A 17,861-nucleotide genomic window follows, 5' to 3' on the forward strand; every position below is an offset into this window, starting at 1 on the left:
ACTTATGCTACACCTTCTTAATGTACTCCTTACACTGCCAGATTAGAGTCAAGCTCAAAAGGTCTTCTTTCCCCGCTAATTATTCCAAGCCCGTTCCCTTGGCTGTGGTTTCGCTAGATAGTAGATAGGGACAGTAGGAATCTCGTTAATCCATTCATGCGCGTCACTAATTAGATGACGAGGCATTTGGCTACCTTAAGAGAGTCATAGTTACTCCCGCCGTTGACCCGCGCTTACTTGATTTCTTCACTTTGACATGCAGAGCACTGGGCAGAAATCACATTGTGTCAACACCCGCTAGGGCCATCACAATGCTTTGTTTTAATTAGACAGTCGGATTCCCCAAGTCGTGCCAGTTCTGAATTGATTGTTAATTGATATCGTTATAATTAATAAGAACTAACTGGTTTAACCCAATTAGTATTCTTAAAAATTTTAGCAAGAAAGTTCCACAATTGGCTACGTAACTAACTATCCGGGGAACAGTAACTACATAAATGATAGAAACTCTATTACCCAGAACGAGCACATAAACCATGTTATTGTTTCCCAATCAAGCCCGACTATCTCAATCTTCAGAGCCAATCCTTATCCCGAAGTTACGGATCTAATTTGCCGACTTCCCTTACCTACATTATTCTATCGACTAGAGACTCTTCACCTTGGAGACCAGCTGCGGATATTGGTACGGCCTGTTGAGAAGTTTGCGTGTCCCCACCATAAATTTTCAAGGTCCGAGGAGAAAATATCGACACAACAGTATATGTCATGCTCTTCTAGCCCATCTACCATATCTCTCTGCGAAAGACTTCCATGGTAGTACGGCTATAAAACAGAAAAGAAAACTCTTCCGATATCTCTCGACGGCTTCTTTATGGTCGTTCCTGTTGCCAGGATGAGCACGAGGCCCATATTTAATAACAAACGGATACTCAACAGGTTACGGAATTGGAACCGTATTCCCTTTCGTTCAAATTATTCAAGTATTTAAAAATCATAAAGATTTGACAATATTACTCACTGATTTTTTACTTGAAAATTTTCGGCTTTCGCCTTGAACTTAGGACCGACTAACTCGTGATCAACCACTGTTCACACGAAACCCTTCTCCACTTCAGTCCTCCAAGGTCTCATTCGATTATTTGCTACTACCACCAAGATCTGTGCCAATGGCAGCTCCATGAAGGCTTACGCCAAACACTTCTACGCATACCATTGTACCTTCCTACTCACTAAAGTTTCAAAATTTATATCACAAGTAATATAAATCATCTACTTTAGCGGTAATGTATAGGTATACAACTTAAGCGCCATCCATTTTAAGGGCTAGTTGCTTCGGCAGGTGAGTTGTTACACACTCCTTAGCGGATTTCGACTTCCATGATCACCGTCCTGCTGTTTTAAGCAACCAACGCCTTTCATGGTTTCTGCATGAGTTGTTAATTTGGGCACCGTAACATTACGTTTGGTTCATCCCACAGCGCCAGTTCTGCTTACCAAAAGTGGCCCACTGGGCACATTATATCATAACCTTAAACTTCATATCAAGAAAGTTAAGGTTCTTACCCATTTAAAGTTTGAGAATAGGTTAAGATCGTTTCGACCCTAAGGCCTCTAATCATTCGCTTTACCAGATAAGATTATTTTATATAACATTAAAATGCACCAGCTATCCTGAGGGAAACTTCGGAAGGAACCAGCTACTAGATGGTTCGATTGGTCTTTCGCCCCTATACTCAATTCTGACAATCGATTTGCACGTCAGAACTGTTTCGGTCTTCCATCAGGGTTTCCCCTGACTTCAACCTGATCAAGTATAGTTCACCATCTTTCGGGTCACAGCATATATGCTCAAGGTACGTTCCAGTTAGAGGCATAAATAATATAATATTATCATACATAACTATATAGAACGCCCCGGGATTGTGTTAATTATCTATAAATAGTTAAAAAACTAATCCCATTATTAGTCAAGTTAATTACGCTATTAGGTTTATCTCCCAATAACTTGCACATATGTTAGACTCCTTGGTCCGTGTTTCAAGACGGGTCCCGAAGGTATCCTGAATCTTTCGCATTGTTAATCATACAAATGCATATAATAAACACAAAAATCAATGATAATTATGCCATTATATAATTTCGAAAAATTAACGCACTGTATTAATTTTAATTTATCAACACTTTATCAAATTAATGACATTTATTCTATGTTAAAATGCAAGCATAATAATTTGAATAAACTATAAGTCATATTTTATGATAAATTTGTTATATGCTAATAGATTACAATGTCCTTATATGGAAAAAATGCACACTATTATTATAATATTGTTAAAATATTACAACTTTAATGATGAATTTTCCATAACGGATATTCAGGTTCATCGGGCTTAACCTCTAAGCAGTTTCACGTACTGTTTAACTCTCTATTCAGAGTTCTTTTCAACTTTCCCTCACGGTACTTGTTTACTATCGGTCTCATGGTTATATTTAGTTTTAGATGGAGTTTACCACCCACTTAGTGCTGCACTATCAAGCAACACGACTCTTTGGAAACATCATCTAGTAATCATTAACGTTATACGGGCCTGGCACCCTCTATGGGTAAATGGCCTCATTTAAGAAGGACTTAAATCGTTAATTTCTCATACTAGAATATTGACGCTCCATACACTGCATCTCACGTTTGCCATATAGACAAAGTGACTTAGTGCTGAACTGATTTCTTTTCGCTCGCCGCTACTAAGAAAATCCTGGTTAGTTTCTTTTCCTCCCCTAATTAATATGCTTAAATTCAGGGGGTAGTCCCATATGAGTTGAGGTTGTATATACGTATATTAAAATTTATAATGATAATTACACTATATTATTATATATATAGAGCGTTCTCATAATGAAATCATTATAATATTCGTATTTTATAACGAATATCACGAAGAATATTAAATATTTATATTTACAACAAAATTTCCTTTCGAAACATTAATAAGAGGCAATTCTAGATGAAAAAACTTTAATTATTTTTTTATGCTAGACATTCCTCAGTATTATTTGATTCAAAAAGGACAAAAAAATATATATTTTTCTTCGTTCTTCTCACACAAATATATACAACAATGAGAGATAATGCGTTTCCATTTAATATCAATATTATGAATATATATATATACATATCCAATAATATACAATATGCTTAAAAATTTCGTAAAATTTTTAAACAACTTATTTAGCATAGTCTTACAACCCTCAACCATATGTAGTCCAAGCAGCACTATAAAATTAATTAAAGTACCAAACAGCATGGACTGCGATATGCGTTCAAAATGTCGATGTTCATGTGTCCTGCAGTTCACACGATGACGCACAGTTTGCTGCGTTCTTCATCGACCCATGAGCCGAGTGATCCACCGCTTAGAGTGATTAAAATTTGTTTATTCATTTATTTGTCAGATATGTCTTTATTGAAAGAAATTAAAAATACACCATTTTACTGGCATATATCAATTCCTTCAATAAATTTTAATTTTATCCTAAAAGAATGTTGCGAAATGTCTTAGTTTTATATAAACGATATATTACCATATTGTTAAATAATATAATATGTATTTTGGCTTGTTTGATAATTATCAATTTATATAAAAGTATTAACCTGAAATCAGGTACAACATTGTACTTTTTAGGCTGTTGCATTAACCAATGTATGCCCATAGCTATGATGGACAATACATATTCGCAACGCGTGCATACTATGGTACATATGCACACAGATTTTATAAATCAATATTATTGTAATAATATCATCAATATGTATTTATATATTAATTGCTACACACATAGAACACAATGTTATATGTATAGCTACTACTAAATGAGTATATTGGCAATATAATTAATTAATATAAACATATAATATATACAACTGAATATATTTTATTTTACAATTATGATTTTATAAAAACATATTTTGTTTGGTAAATTGGCAATATATATATATTTTTGTTAACGGTAGAAACATACAATAATGATCCTTCCGCAGGTTCACCTACGGAAACCTTGTTACGACTTTTACTTCCTCTAAATAATCAAGTTCGGTCAACTTTTGCGAAACAACCGTAACACGCAAGGCGTCACAGTGATCACGTCCGGAGACCTCACTAAATAATTCAATCGGTAGTAGCGACGGGCGGTGTGTACAAAGGGCAGGGACGTAATCAATGCGAGTTAATGACTCACACTTACTGGGAATTCCAAGTTCATGTGAACAGTTTCAGTTCACAATCCCAAGCATGAAAGTGGTTCAGCGGTTTACCCGGACCTCTCGGTCTAGGAAATACACGTTGATACTTTCATTGTAGCGCGCGTGCAGCCCAGGACATCTAAGGGCATCACAGACCTGTTATTGCTCAATCTCATTATTGCTAGACGCAATTTGTCCATTTAAGAAGCTAGTGTCCTTATAATGGGACAAACCAACAGGTACGGCTCCACTTATATAAACACATTCAAACACAATAAACATTTTACTGCCACCATGAATGAAGGCTATATAAGCTTCAACACCATAATCCTGAAGATATCTATTTAATATATTTGAGTCTCGTTCGTTATCGGAATTAACCAGACAAATCACTCCACGAACTAAGAACGGCCATGCACCACCACCCATAGATTCGAGAAAGAGCTATCAATCTGTCTTACACACTTATGTTCGGACCTGGTAAGTTTTCCCGTGTTGAGTCAAATTAAGCCGCAGGCTCCACTCCTGGTGGTGCCCTTCCGTCAATTCCTTTAAGTTTCAGCTTTGCAACCATACTTCCCCCGGAGCCCAAAAGCTTTGGTTTCCCGGGAAGCGACTGAGAGAGCCATAAAAGTAGCTACACCCAATTGCTAGCTGGCATCGTTTATGGTTAGAACTAGGGCGGTATCTGATCGCCTTCGAACCTCTAACTTTCGTTCTTGATTAATGAAAACATCTTTGGCAAATGCTTTCGCTTAAGTTAGTCTTACGACGGTCCAAGAATTTCACCTCTCGCGTCGTAATACTAATGCCCCCAAACTGCTTCTATTAATCATTACCTCTTGATCTGAAAACCAATGAAAGCAGAACAGAGGTCTTATTTCATTATCCCATGCACAGAATATTCAGGCATTTGAAGCCTGCTTTAAGCACTCTAATTTGTTCAAAGTAATTGTACCGGCCCACAATAACACTCGATGAAGAGCACTAATGCAGGTTTTTAAATAGGAGGAATATATAAAAAAATACAAGTACTTAATTATATATAAGAACTCCACCGGTAATACGCTTACATACATAAAGGTATAGTACTAACCACAATTGTAAGTTGTACTACCCGTATGAAGCACAAGTTCAACTACGAACGTTTTAACCGCAACAACTTTAATATACGCTATTGGAGCTGGAATTACCGCGGCTGCTGGCACCAGACTTGCCCTCCAATTGGTCCTTGTTAAAGGATTTAAAGTGTACTCATTCCAATTACAGGGCCTCGGATATGAGTCCTGTATTGTTATTTTTCGTCACTACCTCCCCGAGCTGGGAGTGGGTAATTTACGCGCCTGCTGCCTTCCTTAGATGTGGTAGCCGTTTCTCAGGCTCCCTCTCCGGAATCGAACCCTGATTCCCCGTTACCCGTTGCAACCATGGTAGTCCTAGATACTACCATCAAAAGTTGATAGGGCAGACATTTGAAAGATCTGTCGTCGGTACAAGACCATACGATCTGCATGTTATCTAGAGTTCAACCAATGTAACGATCTTGCGATCGCTTGGTTTTAGCCTAATAAAAGCACACGTCCCATAAGGTCCGTGTTTTAATTGCATGTATTAGCTCTAGAATTACCACAGTTATCCAAGTAACTGTTAACGATCTAAGGAACCATAACTGATATAATGAGCCTTTTGCGGTTTCACTTTTAATTCGTGTGTACTTAGACATGCATGGCTTAATCTTTGAGACAAGCATATAACTACTGGCAGGATCAACCAGAATAATGTTTTCGTTTCGTGCGCATACGCTCACATATGTAAATATTTGACAACTCAATAATACTTTTGAATAAAAAAAAAAAATAAATAAATATTTTTTATCAACAGTTTATGAGAATTTGTTAAACGATTGTGGCCATTTTTATATAGCATTCACATTCGCCATTTTTCTCTATATAAATATATATATTTTATTATATACATTTTTTTTTCGTTCAAAAATATCTTTTTATTTGCACTTAATATATTATCACACGTATATAGGCTTAAACCAATATTAATTGTGTTTAAACTATGTATTTTGACAACAAATTTAAAATTTATCCAATTTCGTATGCGTTTTTTGTGATATACATTAAATAAAACCAAACACATGAGTTCATGTGGAATGGAATTTATATATTTTGGCAATATTTGAATTTGCATATAAATCGCTTTGATTATATGCTGGTACATTGTTGAAATGGCACTCATACAATATTTAATCATATAAGACCATTTCCAAAAATTCACGATAATAATTCGAAACAGAAATGATATATACTAAATAGTATATATCTTGGTTAGTTTCACTATATTATCTTTATTAAGATCAATTTGAAAACAAATATCTCCTATTAAACACTACTTTGAGTATAATGACAACATATAATAATATTATATACAATACTGTACCAAATATTGTATACAATACCGATGGACATCAACTGTCCATCATGTATAGGTTTTCTGCCACGCTTTCCGCAAATCGGGTATTTTTGCTTTAGAGTGCCTCTTAACAATAGTTTCTTTTCGTATTTTAATAAAAAATACAATACTATCACTTCAAAATTATTCATATATATTAAGAAATATATATATATTCATATAAAATACACAGACATTGTCGGCTAAGTATATTCCCCATATCATATGAAATAAATTAATAATTTTTCATTATAAAATTTTCATATGAAATATACCATGCACGAGACTACCACTCCCTATATAGGTTTTCTGCCACGCTTTCCGCAAATCGGGTATTTTTACTTGAGAGTGCCTCTTAACAATAGTTTCTTTTCGTATTTTAATAAAAAATACAATACTATCACTTCAAAATTATTCATATATATTAAGAAATATATATATATTCATATAAAATACACAGACATTGCCGGCTAAGTATATTCCCCATATCATATGAAATAAATTAATAATTTTTCATTATAAAATTTTCATATGAAATATACCATGCACGAGACTACCACTCCCTATATAGGTTTTCTGCCACGCTTTCCGCAAATCGGGTATTTTTACTTGAGAGTACCTTTTAAAAATAGTTTCTTTTCGTATTTTAATACAAAATACTATACTATCACTTCAAAATTATTCATATATATTAAGAAAAATATATATACGCATATAAAATAAACAGACATTGCCGACTTAGTATGTTCCCCATATCATATGAAATTAAATTAATTATTTTTATTACATTCATCATTCATTTACATGAAAAATATCATATCAGCTGGTATCTTTGCTTTAATTTCACATATACACGTAATATATCTATTTATATTAAATACATTTTTATATTTTCTATATTTATAATCGCATTATGATTATGTTATAATGTTATATTATATATGAGAAACATTCCCATATCCATATCCATATCCATATCCATATCCATATAAAACCTAATATTGATATTTTATAGCACACCTCGGCGTTATTTGTTATTTTTATTCATTATAACACAATGTCAAAAATATACATATATTTTTGTAAATATGTATATAAAATATATCATTATATTTTCTCTATTCAAAATCAAATCATGCTCATGTTATAATTTTAAGGATATGGTGAATGTTTCCCCATATCCATAATATTGTCATTTTATATACAAAACTATTTAATTCTTGCATTTATATCACATATCATTGAATTCCAATATTAGAAATACTGCCAAGTTCCACAAACGACCACTCCAAATATACATATATTTGTACATATGTATATAAAATATATCTTTATATTTTCTGTATTCATAATCAAATCATGCTCATGTTATAATTTTTAGGATATGGGAAACATTTCACATACCCAATAATATTATCACATTTTATATACCAAACTATTTAATTCTTGCATTCATATCACATATCATTAAATTCCAATATTAGAAATACTTCCAAGTTCCACAAACGACCACTCCAAATATACATATATTTGTACATATGTATATAAAATATATCTTTATATTTTCTGTATTCATAATCAAATCATGCTCATGTTATAATTTTTAGGATATGGGAAACATTTCACATACCCAATAATATTATCACATTTTATATACCAAACTATTTAATTCTTGCATTCATATCACATATCATTAAATTCCAATATTAGAAATACTTCCAAGTTCCATATACGATCACTCCATGCTTTTTGCATTCATATTATTTCATATATACATTCACATTTGCACATATGCATATACACTATGTTTCGTGTGTTCACATAATAAAATTTTTATAAGTATCATTTCATATGTAATTAAGTATAACAAACTTATAATATAACATTATATTCATATTCAAGCCAACGTAATTTATATAGGATAAATAATTTATCCATATTTATATAAAATATATTCTTTTTAATATATATCTATATATAAATATATATTACCATTTATAGGTATATATTCATATAAATATATAAAAATAATTTTCATATATAAAGAATAAATTTATATATATCGAATCATCAAGCAAAGGATAAGCTTCAGTGGATCGCAGTATGGCAGCTGCTCAACCACTTACAACACCTTGCCTGTTACAAAAGTCGTTTACAATTGATTCTAGGCTTTGTCATTGTATTAAATAATGTTTTTATATGCAACTAGCGCGGCATCAGGTGATCGATGATCCTCCCAATTTACTATGTTACAAATTACATTGGCATCACATCCATTGTCGTTTATAAAATAAATTATAAACTTTTAATGGTTTAGAAGCCATACAATGCAAATTGCCCCTTATTTATCATTGCAGTCCAGCACGGATACGACCTTAGAGGCGTTCAGGCATAATCCAACGGACGTAGCGTCATACCACTGTTCGCTCGAACAAGTATTGTGCCATTGGTCCGTACCTGCGGTTCCTCTCGTACTACGCAGGAATGCTGTCGCAACAACGTTTTGTCATTAGTAGGGTAAAACTAACCTGTCTCACGACGGTCTAAACCCAGCTCACGTTCCCTTGCATGGGTGAACAATCCAACGCTTGGTGAATTTTGCTTCACAATGATAGGAAGAGCCGACATCGAAGGATCAAAAAGCGACGTCGCTATGAACGCTTGGCCGCCACAAGCCAGTTATCCCTATGGTAACTTTTCTGACACCTCTTGTTAAAAACTCTTTAAACCAAAAGGATCGATAGGCCGAGCTTTTGCTGTCCCTGTGTGTACTGAACACCGAGATCAAGTCAGCATTTGCCCTTTTGCTCTATGTGTGGTTTCTGTCCGCACTGAGCTGGCCTTGGGACACCTCCGTTATTATTTGAGAGATGTACCGCCCCAGTCAAACTCCCTACCTGGCAATGTCCTTGAATTGGATCATACCTGAGTAATTGGAGTTATACCAAATTTTCAAATTGAAAATACATAAATGCATTTTCTCATTAAAGAATTTGTTTGCGATTATATAACAAACTCGTGATACTTTGATCAAGAAGCTTGCATCAAAACCCAATACCATAAGATATAATAAATATATCCGTATAATGGCTAGGAAATGATACACGTTCCATTTAATCAAGTAAGTAAGGAAACAATAAGAGTAGTGGTATTTCATTGTCGATACCAAACCGAAATCTAATATCTCCCACTTATGCTACACCTCTTATGTCTCCTTACACTGCCAGATTAGAGTCAAGCTCAAAAGGGTCTTCTTTCCCCGCTAATTATTCCAAGCCCGTTCCCTTGGCTGTGGTTTCGCTAGATAGTAGATAGGGACAGTAGGAATCTCGTTAATCCATTCATGCGCGTCACTAATTAGATGACGAGGCATTTGGCTACCTTAAGAGAGTCATAGTTACTCCCGCCGTTGACCCGCGCTTACTTGAATTTCTTCACTTTGACATTCAGAGCACTGGGCAGAAATCACATTGTGTCAACACCCGCTAGGGCCATCACAATGCTTTGTTTTAATTAGACAGTCGGATTCCCCAAGTCCGTGCCAGTTCTGAATTGATTGTTAATTGATAATCGTTATAATTAATAAGAACTAACTGGTTTAACCCAATTAGTATTCTTAAAAATTTTAGCAAGAAAGTTCCACAATTGGCTACGTAACTAAACTATCCGGGGAACAAGTAACTACCATAAATGATAGAAACTCTATTTACCCAGAACGAGCACATAAACCATGTTATTGTTTCCCAATCAAGCCCGACTATCTCAATCTTCAGAGCCAATCCTTATCCCGAAGTTACGGATCTAATTTGCCGACTTCCCTTACCTACATTATTCTATCGACTAGAGACTCTTCACCTTGGAGACCAGCTGCGGATATTGGTACGGCCTGTTGAGAAGTTTGCGTGTCCCCACCATAAATTTTCAAGGTCCGAGGAGAAAATATCGACACAACAGTATATGTCATGCTCTTCTAGCCCATCTACCATATCTCTCTGCGAAAGACTTCCATGGTAGTACGGCTATAAAACAGAAAAGAAAACTCTTCCGATATCTCTCGACGGCTTCTTTATGGTCGTTCCTGTTGCCAGGATGAGCACGAGGCCCATATTTAATAACAAACGGATACTCAACAGGTTACGGAATTGGAACCGTATTCCCTTTCGTTCAAAATTATTCAAGTATTTAAAAATCATAAAAGATTTGACAATATTACTCACTGATTTTTTACTTGAAAATTTTCGGCTTTCGCCTTGAACTTAGGACCGACTAACTCGTGATCAACCACTGTTCACACGAAACCCTTCTCCACTTCAGTCCTCCAAGGTCTCATTCGATTATTTGCTACTACCACCAAGATCTGTGCCAATGGCAGCTCCATGAAGGCTTACGCCAAACACTTCTACGCATACCATTGTACCTTCCTACTCACTAAAGTTTCAAAATTTATATCACAAGTAATATAAATCATCTACTTTAGCGGTAATGTATAGGTATACAACTTAAGCGCCATCCATTTTAAGGGCTAGTTGCTTCGGCAGGTGAGTTGTTACACACTCCTTAGCGGATTTCGACTTCCATGATCACCGTCCTGCTGTTTTAAGCAACCAACGCCTTTCATGGTTTCTGCATGAGTTGTTAATTTGGGCACCGTAACATTACGTTTGGTTCATCCCACAGCGCCAGTTCTGCTTACCAAAAGTGGCCCACTGGGCACATTATATCATAACCTTAAACTTCATATCAAGAAAGTTAAGGTTCTTACCCATTTAAAGTTTGAGAATAGGTTAAGATCGTTTCGACCCTAAGGCCTCTAATCATTCGCTTTACCAGATAAGATTATTTTATATAACATTAAAATGCACCAGCTATCCTGAGGGAAACTTCGGAAGGAACCAGCTACTAGATGGTTCGATTGGTCTTTCGCCCCTATACTCAATTCTGACAATCGATTTGCACGTCAGAACTGTTTCGGTCTTCCATCAGGGTTTCCCCTGACTTCAACCTGATCAAGTATAGTTCACCATCTTTCGGGTCACAGCATATATGCTCAAGGTACGTTCCAGTTAGAGGCATAAATAATATAAATATTATCATACATAACTATATAGAACGCCCCGGGATTGTGTTAATTATCTATAAATAGTTAAAAAACTAATCCCATTATTAGTCAAGTTAATTACGCTATTAGGTTTATCTCCCAATAACTTGCACATATGTTAGACTCCTTGGTCCGTGTTTCAAGACGGGTCCCGAAGGTATCCTGAATCTTTCGCATTGTTAATCATACAAATGCATATAATAAACACAAAAATCAATGATAATTATGCCATTATATAATTTCGAAAAATTAACGCACTGTATTAATTTTAATTTATCAACACTTTATCAAATTAATGACATTTATTCTATGTTAAAATGCAAGCATAATAATTTGAATAAACTATAAGTCATATTTTATGATAAATTTGTTATATGCTAATAGATTACAATGTCCTTATATGGAAAAAATGCACACTATTATTATAATATTGTTAAAATATTACAACTTTAATGATGAATTTTCCATAACGGATATTCAGGTTCATCGGGCTTAACCTCTAAGCAGTTTCACGTACTGTTTAACTCTCTATTCAGAGTTCTTTTCAACTTTCCCTCACGGTACTTGTTTACTATCGGTCTCATGGTTATATTTAGTTTTAGATGGAGTTTACCACCCACTTAGTGCTGCACTATCAAGCAACACGACTCTTTGGAAACATCATCTAGTAATCATTAACGTTATACGGGCCTGGCACCCTCTATGGGTAAATGGCCTCATTTAAGAAGGACTTAAATCGTTAATTTCTCATACTAGAATATTGACGCTCCATACACTGCATCTCACGTTTGCCATATAGACAAAGTGACTTAGTGCTGAACTGATTTCTTTTCGCTCGCCGCTACTAAGAAAATCCTGGTTAGTTTCTTTTCCTCCCCTAATTAATATGCTTAAATTCAGGGGGTAGTCCCATATGAGTTGAGGTTGTATATACGTATATTAAAATTTATAATGATAATTACACTATATTATTATATATATAGAGCGTTCTCATAATGAAATCATTATAATATTCGTATTTTATAACGAATATCACGAAGAATATTAAATATTTATATTTACAACAAAATTTCCTTTCGAAACATTAATAAGAGGCAATTCTAGATGAAAAAACTTTAATTATTTTTTTATGCTAGACATTCCTCAGTATTATTTGATTCAAAAAGGACAAAAAAATATATATTTTTCTTCGTTCTTCTCACACAAATATATACAACAATGAGAGATAATGCGTTTCCATTTAATATCAATATTATGAATATATATATATACATATCCAATAATATACAATATGCTTAAAAATTTCGTAAAATTTTTAAACAACTTATTTAGCATAGTCTTACAACCCTCAACCATATGTAGTCCAAGCAGCACTATAAAATTAATTAAAGTACCAAACAGCATGGACTGCGATATGCGTTCAAAATGTCGATGTTCATGTGTCCTGCAGTTCACACGATGACGCACAGTTTGCTGCGTTCTTCATCGACCCATGAGCCGAGTGATCCACCGCTTAGAGTGATTAAAATTTGTTTATTCATTTATTTGTCAGATATGTCTTTATTGAAAGAAATTAAAAATACACCATTTTACTGGCATATATCAATTCCTTCAATAAATTTTAATTTTATCCTAAAAGAATGTTGCGAAATGTCTTAGTTTTATATAAACGATATATTACCATATTGTTAAATAATATAATATGTATTTTGGCTTGTTTGATAATTATCAATTTATATAAAAGTATTAACCTGAAATCAGGTACAACATTGTACTTTTTAGGCTGTTGCATTAACCAATGTATGCCCATAGCTATGATGGACAATACATATTCGCAACGCGTGCATACTATGGTACATATGCACACAGATTTTATAAATCAATATTATTGTAATAATATCATCAATATGTATTTATATATTAATTGCTACACACATAGAACACAATGTTATATGTATAGCTACTACTAAATGAGTATATTGGCAATATAATTAATTAATATAAACATATAATATATACAACTGAATATATTTTATTTTACAATTATGATTTTATAAAAACATATTTTGTTTGGTAAATTGGCAATATATATATATTTTTGTTAACGGTAGAAACATACAATAATGATCCTTCCGCAGGTTCACCTACGGAAACCTTGTTACGACTTTTACTTCCTCTAAATAATCAAGTTCGGTCAACTTTTGCGAAACAACCGTAACACGCAAGGCGTCACAGTGATCACGTCCGGAGACCTCACTAAATAATTCAATCGGTAGTAGCGACGGGCGGTGTGTACAAAGGGCAGGGACGTAATCAATGCGAGTTAATGACTCACACTTACTGGGAATTCCAAGTTCATGTGAACAGTTTCAGTTCACAATCCCAAGCATGAAAGTGGTTCAGCGGTTTACCCGGACCTCTCGGTCTAGGAAATACACGTTGATACTTTCATTGTAGCGCGCGTGCAGCCCAGGACATCTAAGGGCATCACAGACCTGTTATTGCTCAATCTCATTATTGCTAGACGCAATTTGTCCATTTAAGAAGCTAGTGTCCTTATAATGGGACAAACCAACAGGTACGGCTCCACTTATATAAACACATTCAAACACAATAAACATTTTACTGCCACCATGAATGAAGGCTATATAAGCTTCAACACCATAATCCTGAAGATATCTATTTAATATATTTGAGTCTCGTTCGTTATCGGAATTAACCAGACAAATCACTCCACGAACTAAGAACGGCCATGCACCACCACCCATAGATTCGAGAAAGAGCTATCAATCTGTCTTACACACTTATGTTCGGACCTGGTAAGTTTTCCCGTGTTGAGTCAAATTAAGCCGCAGGCTCCACTCCTGGTGGTGCCCTTCCGTCAATTCCTTTAAGTTTCAGCTTTGCAACCATACTTCCCCCGGAGCCCAAAAGCTTTGGTTTCCCGGGAAGCGACTGAGAGAGCCATAAAAGTAGCTACACCCAATTGCTAGCTGGCATCGTTTATGGTTAGAACTAGGGCGGTATCTGATCGCCTTCGAACCTCTAACTTTCGTTCTTGATTAATGAAAACATCTTTGGCAAATGCTTTCGCTTAAGTTAGTCTTACGACGGTCCAAGAATTTCACCTCTCGCGTCGTAATACTAATGCCCCCAAACTGCTTCTATTAATCATTACCTCTTGATCTGAAAACCAATGAAAGCAGAACAGAGGTCTTATTTCATTATCCCATGCACAGAATATTCAGGCATTTGAAGCCTGCTTTAAGCACTCTAATTTGTTCAAAGTAATTGTACCGGCCCACAATAACACTCGATGAAGAGCACTAATGCAGGTTTTTAAATAGGAGGAATATATAAAAAAATACAAGTACTTAATTATATATAAGAACTCCACCGGTAATACGCTTACATACATAAAGGTATAGTACTAACCACAATTGTAAGTTGTACTACCCGTATGAAGCACAAGTTCAACTACGAACGTTTTAACCGCAACAACTTTAATATACGCTATTGGAGCTGGAATTACCGCGGCTGCTGGCACCAGACTTGCCCTCCAATTGGTCCTTGTTAAAGGATTTAAAGTGTACTCATTCCAATTACAGGGCCTCGGATATGAGTCCTGTATTGTTATTTTTCGTCACTACCTCCCCGAGCTGGGAGTGGGTAATTTACGCGCCTGCTGCCTTCCTTAGATGTGGTAGCCGTTTCTCAGGCTCCCTCTCCGGAATCGAACCCTGATTCCCCGTTACCCGTTGCAACCATGGTAGTCCTAGATACTACCATCAAAAGTTGATAGGGCAGACATTTGAAAGATCTGTCGTCGGTACAAGACCATACGATCTGCATGTTATCTAGAGTTCAACCAATGTAACGATCTTGCGATCGCTTGGTTTTAGCCTAATAAAAGCACACGTCCCATAAGGTCCGTGTTTTAATTGCATGTATTAGCTCTAGAATTACCACAGTTATCCAAGTAACTGTTAACGATCTAAGGAACCATAACTGATATAATGAGCCTTTTGCGGTTTCACTTTTAATTCGTGTGTACTTAGACATGCATGGCTTAATCTTTGAGACAAGCATATAACTACTGGCAGGATCAACCAGAATAATGTTTTCGTTTCGTGCGCATACGCTCACATATGTAAATATTTGACAACTCAATAATACTTTTGAATAAAAAAAAAAAATAAATAAATATTTTTTATCAACAGTTTATGAGAATTTGTTAAACGATTGTGGCCATTTTTATATAGCATTCACATTCGCCATTTTTCTCTATATAAATATATATATTTTATTATATACATTTTTTTTTCGTTCAAAAATATCTTTTTATTTGCACTTAATATATTATCACACGTATATAGGCTTAAACCAATATTAATTGTGTTTAAACTATGTATTTTGACAACAAATTTAAAATTTATCCAATTTCGTATGCGTTTTTTGTGATATACATTAAATAAAACCAAACACATGAGTTCATGTGGAATGGAATTTATATATTTTGGCAATATTTGAATTTGCATATAAATCGCTTTGATTATATGCTGGTACATTGTTGAAATGGCACTCATACAATATTTAATCATATAAGACCATTTCCAAAAATTCACGATAATAATTCGAAACAGAAATGATATATACTAAATAGTATATATCTTGGTTAGTTTCACTATATTATCTTTATTAAGATCAATTTGAAAACAAATATCTCCTATTAAACACTACTTTGAGTATAATGACAACATATAATAATATTATATACAATACTGTACCAAATATTGTATACAATACCGATGGACATCAACTGTCCATCATGTATAGGTTTTCTGCCACGCTTTCCGCAAATCGGGTATTTTTGCTTTAGAGTGCCTCTTAACAATAGTTTCTTTTCGTATTTTAATAAAAAATACAATACTATCACTTCAAAATTATTCATATATATTAAGAAATATATATATATTCATATAAAATACACAGACATTGTCGGCTAAGTATATTCCCCATATCATATGAAATAAATTAATAATTTTTCATTATAAAATTTTCATATGAAATATACCATGCACGAGACTACCACTCCCTATATAGGTTTTCTGCCACGCTTTCCGCAAATCGGGTATTTTTACTTGAGAGTGCCTCTTAACAATAGTTTCTTTTCGTATTTTAATAAAAAATACAATACTATCACTTCAAAATTATTCATATATATTAAGAAATATATATATATTCATATAAAATACACAGACATTGCCGGCTAAGTATATTCCCCATATCATATGAAATAAATTAATAATTTTTCATTATAAAATTTTCATATGAAATATACCATGCACGAGACTACCACTCCCTATATAGGTTTTCTGCCACGCTTTCCGCAAATCGGGTATTTTTACTTGAGAGTACCTTTTAAAAATAGTTTCTTTTCGTATTTTAATACAAAATACTATACTATCACTTCAAAATTATTCATATATATTAAGAAAAATATATATACGCATATAAAATAAACAGACATTGCCGACTTAGTATGTTCCCCATATCATATGAAATTAAATTAATTATTTTTATTACATTCATCATTCATTTACATGAAAAATATCATATCAGCTGGTATCTTTGCTTTAATTTCACATATACACGTAATATATCTATTTATATTAAATACATTTTTATATTTTCTATATTTATAATCGCATTATGATTATGTTATAATGTTATATTATATATGAGAAACATTCCCATATCCATATCCATATCCATATCCATATCCATATAAAACCTAATATTGATATTTTATAGCACACCTCGGCGTTATTTGTTATTTTTATTCATTATAACACAATGTCAAAAATATACATATATTTTTGTAAATATGTATATAAAATATATCATTATATTTTCTCTATTCAAAATCAAATCATGCTCATGTTATAATTTTAAGGATATGGTGAATGTTTCCCCATATCCATAATATTGTCATTTTATATACAAAACTATTTAATTCTTGCATTTATATCACATATCATTGAATTCCAATATTAGAAATAC

At 33.9% G+C, this 17,861-nt stretch overlaps 5 non-coding genes and 1 pseudogene across 5 annotated transcripts; all 6 read right to left on the reverse strand.

The window, feature by feature from the left end:
• LOC117185578 (uncharacterized) lies at window positions 1-2,828 on the reverse strand (annotated as a pseudogene).
• A 415-nt stretch (window positions 2,829-3,243) lies between these two features.
• Window positions 3,244-3,422, reverse strand: LOC117185571 (5.8S ribosomal RNA). The gene has a single exon (XR_004471080.1). It is a non-coding gene; the product is annotated as a 5.8S ribosomal RNA (ribosomal RNA).
• Window positions 3,423-4,022: 600 nt separating this feature from the next.
• Window positions 4,023-6,017, reverse strand: LOC117185582 (small subunit ribosomal RNA). The gene has a single exon (XR_004471089.1). It is a non-coding gene; the product is annotated as a small subunit ribosomal RNA (ribosomal RNA).
• A 2,745-nt stretch (window positions 6,018-8,762) lies between these two features.
• Window positions 8,763-12,725, reverse strand: LOC117185575 (large subunit ribosomal RNA). Its single transcript, XR_004471084.1, has one exon. It is a non-coding gene; the product is annotated as a large subunit ribosomal RNA (ribosomal RNA).
• Window positions 12,726-13,140: 415 nt separating this feature from the next.
• Window positions 13,141-13,319, reverse strand: LOC117185579 (5.8S ribosomal RNA). The gene has a single exon (XR_004471086.1). It is a non-coding gene; the product is annotated as a 5.8S ribosomal RNA (ribosomal RNA).
• A 600-nt stretch (window positions 13,320-13,919) lies between these two features.
• Window positions 13,920-15,914, reverse strand: LOC117185572 (small subunit ribosomal RNA). Its single transcript, XR_004471081.1, has one exon. It is a non-coding gene; the product is annotated as a small subunit ribosomal RNA (ribosomal RNA).
• Window positions 15,915-17,861: the final 1,947 nt, after the last annotated feature.

The sequence above is a fragment of the Drosophila pseudoobscura genome, unplaced genomic scaffold (assembly GCF_009870125.1).
Source record: "Drosophila pseudoobscura strain MV-25-SWS-2005 unplaced genomic scaffold, UCI_Dpse_MV25 Unplacedtig00000864, whole genome shotgun sequence".
In the NCBI taxonomy this organism is placed as follows: domain Eukaryota; kingdom Metazoa; phylum Arthropoda; class Insecta; order Diptera; family Drosophilidae; genus Drosophila; species Drosophila pseudoobscura.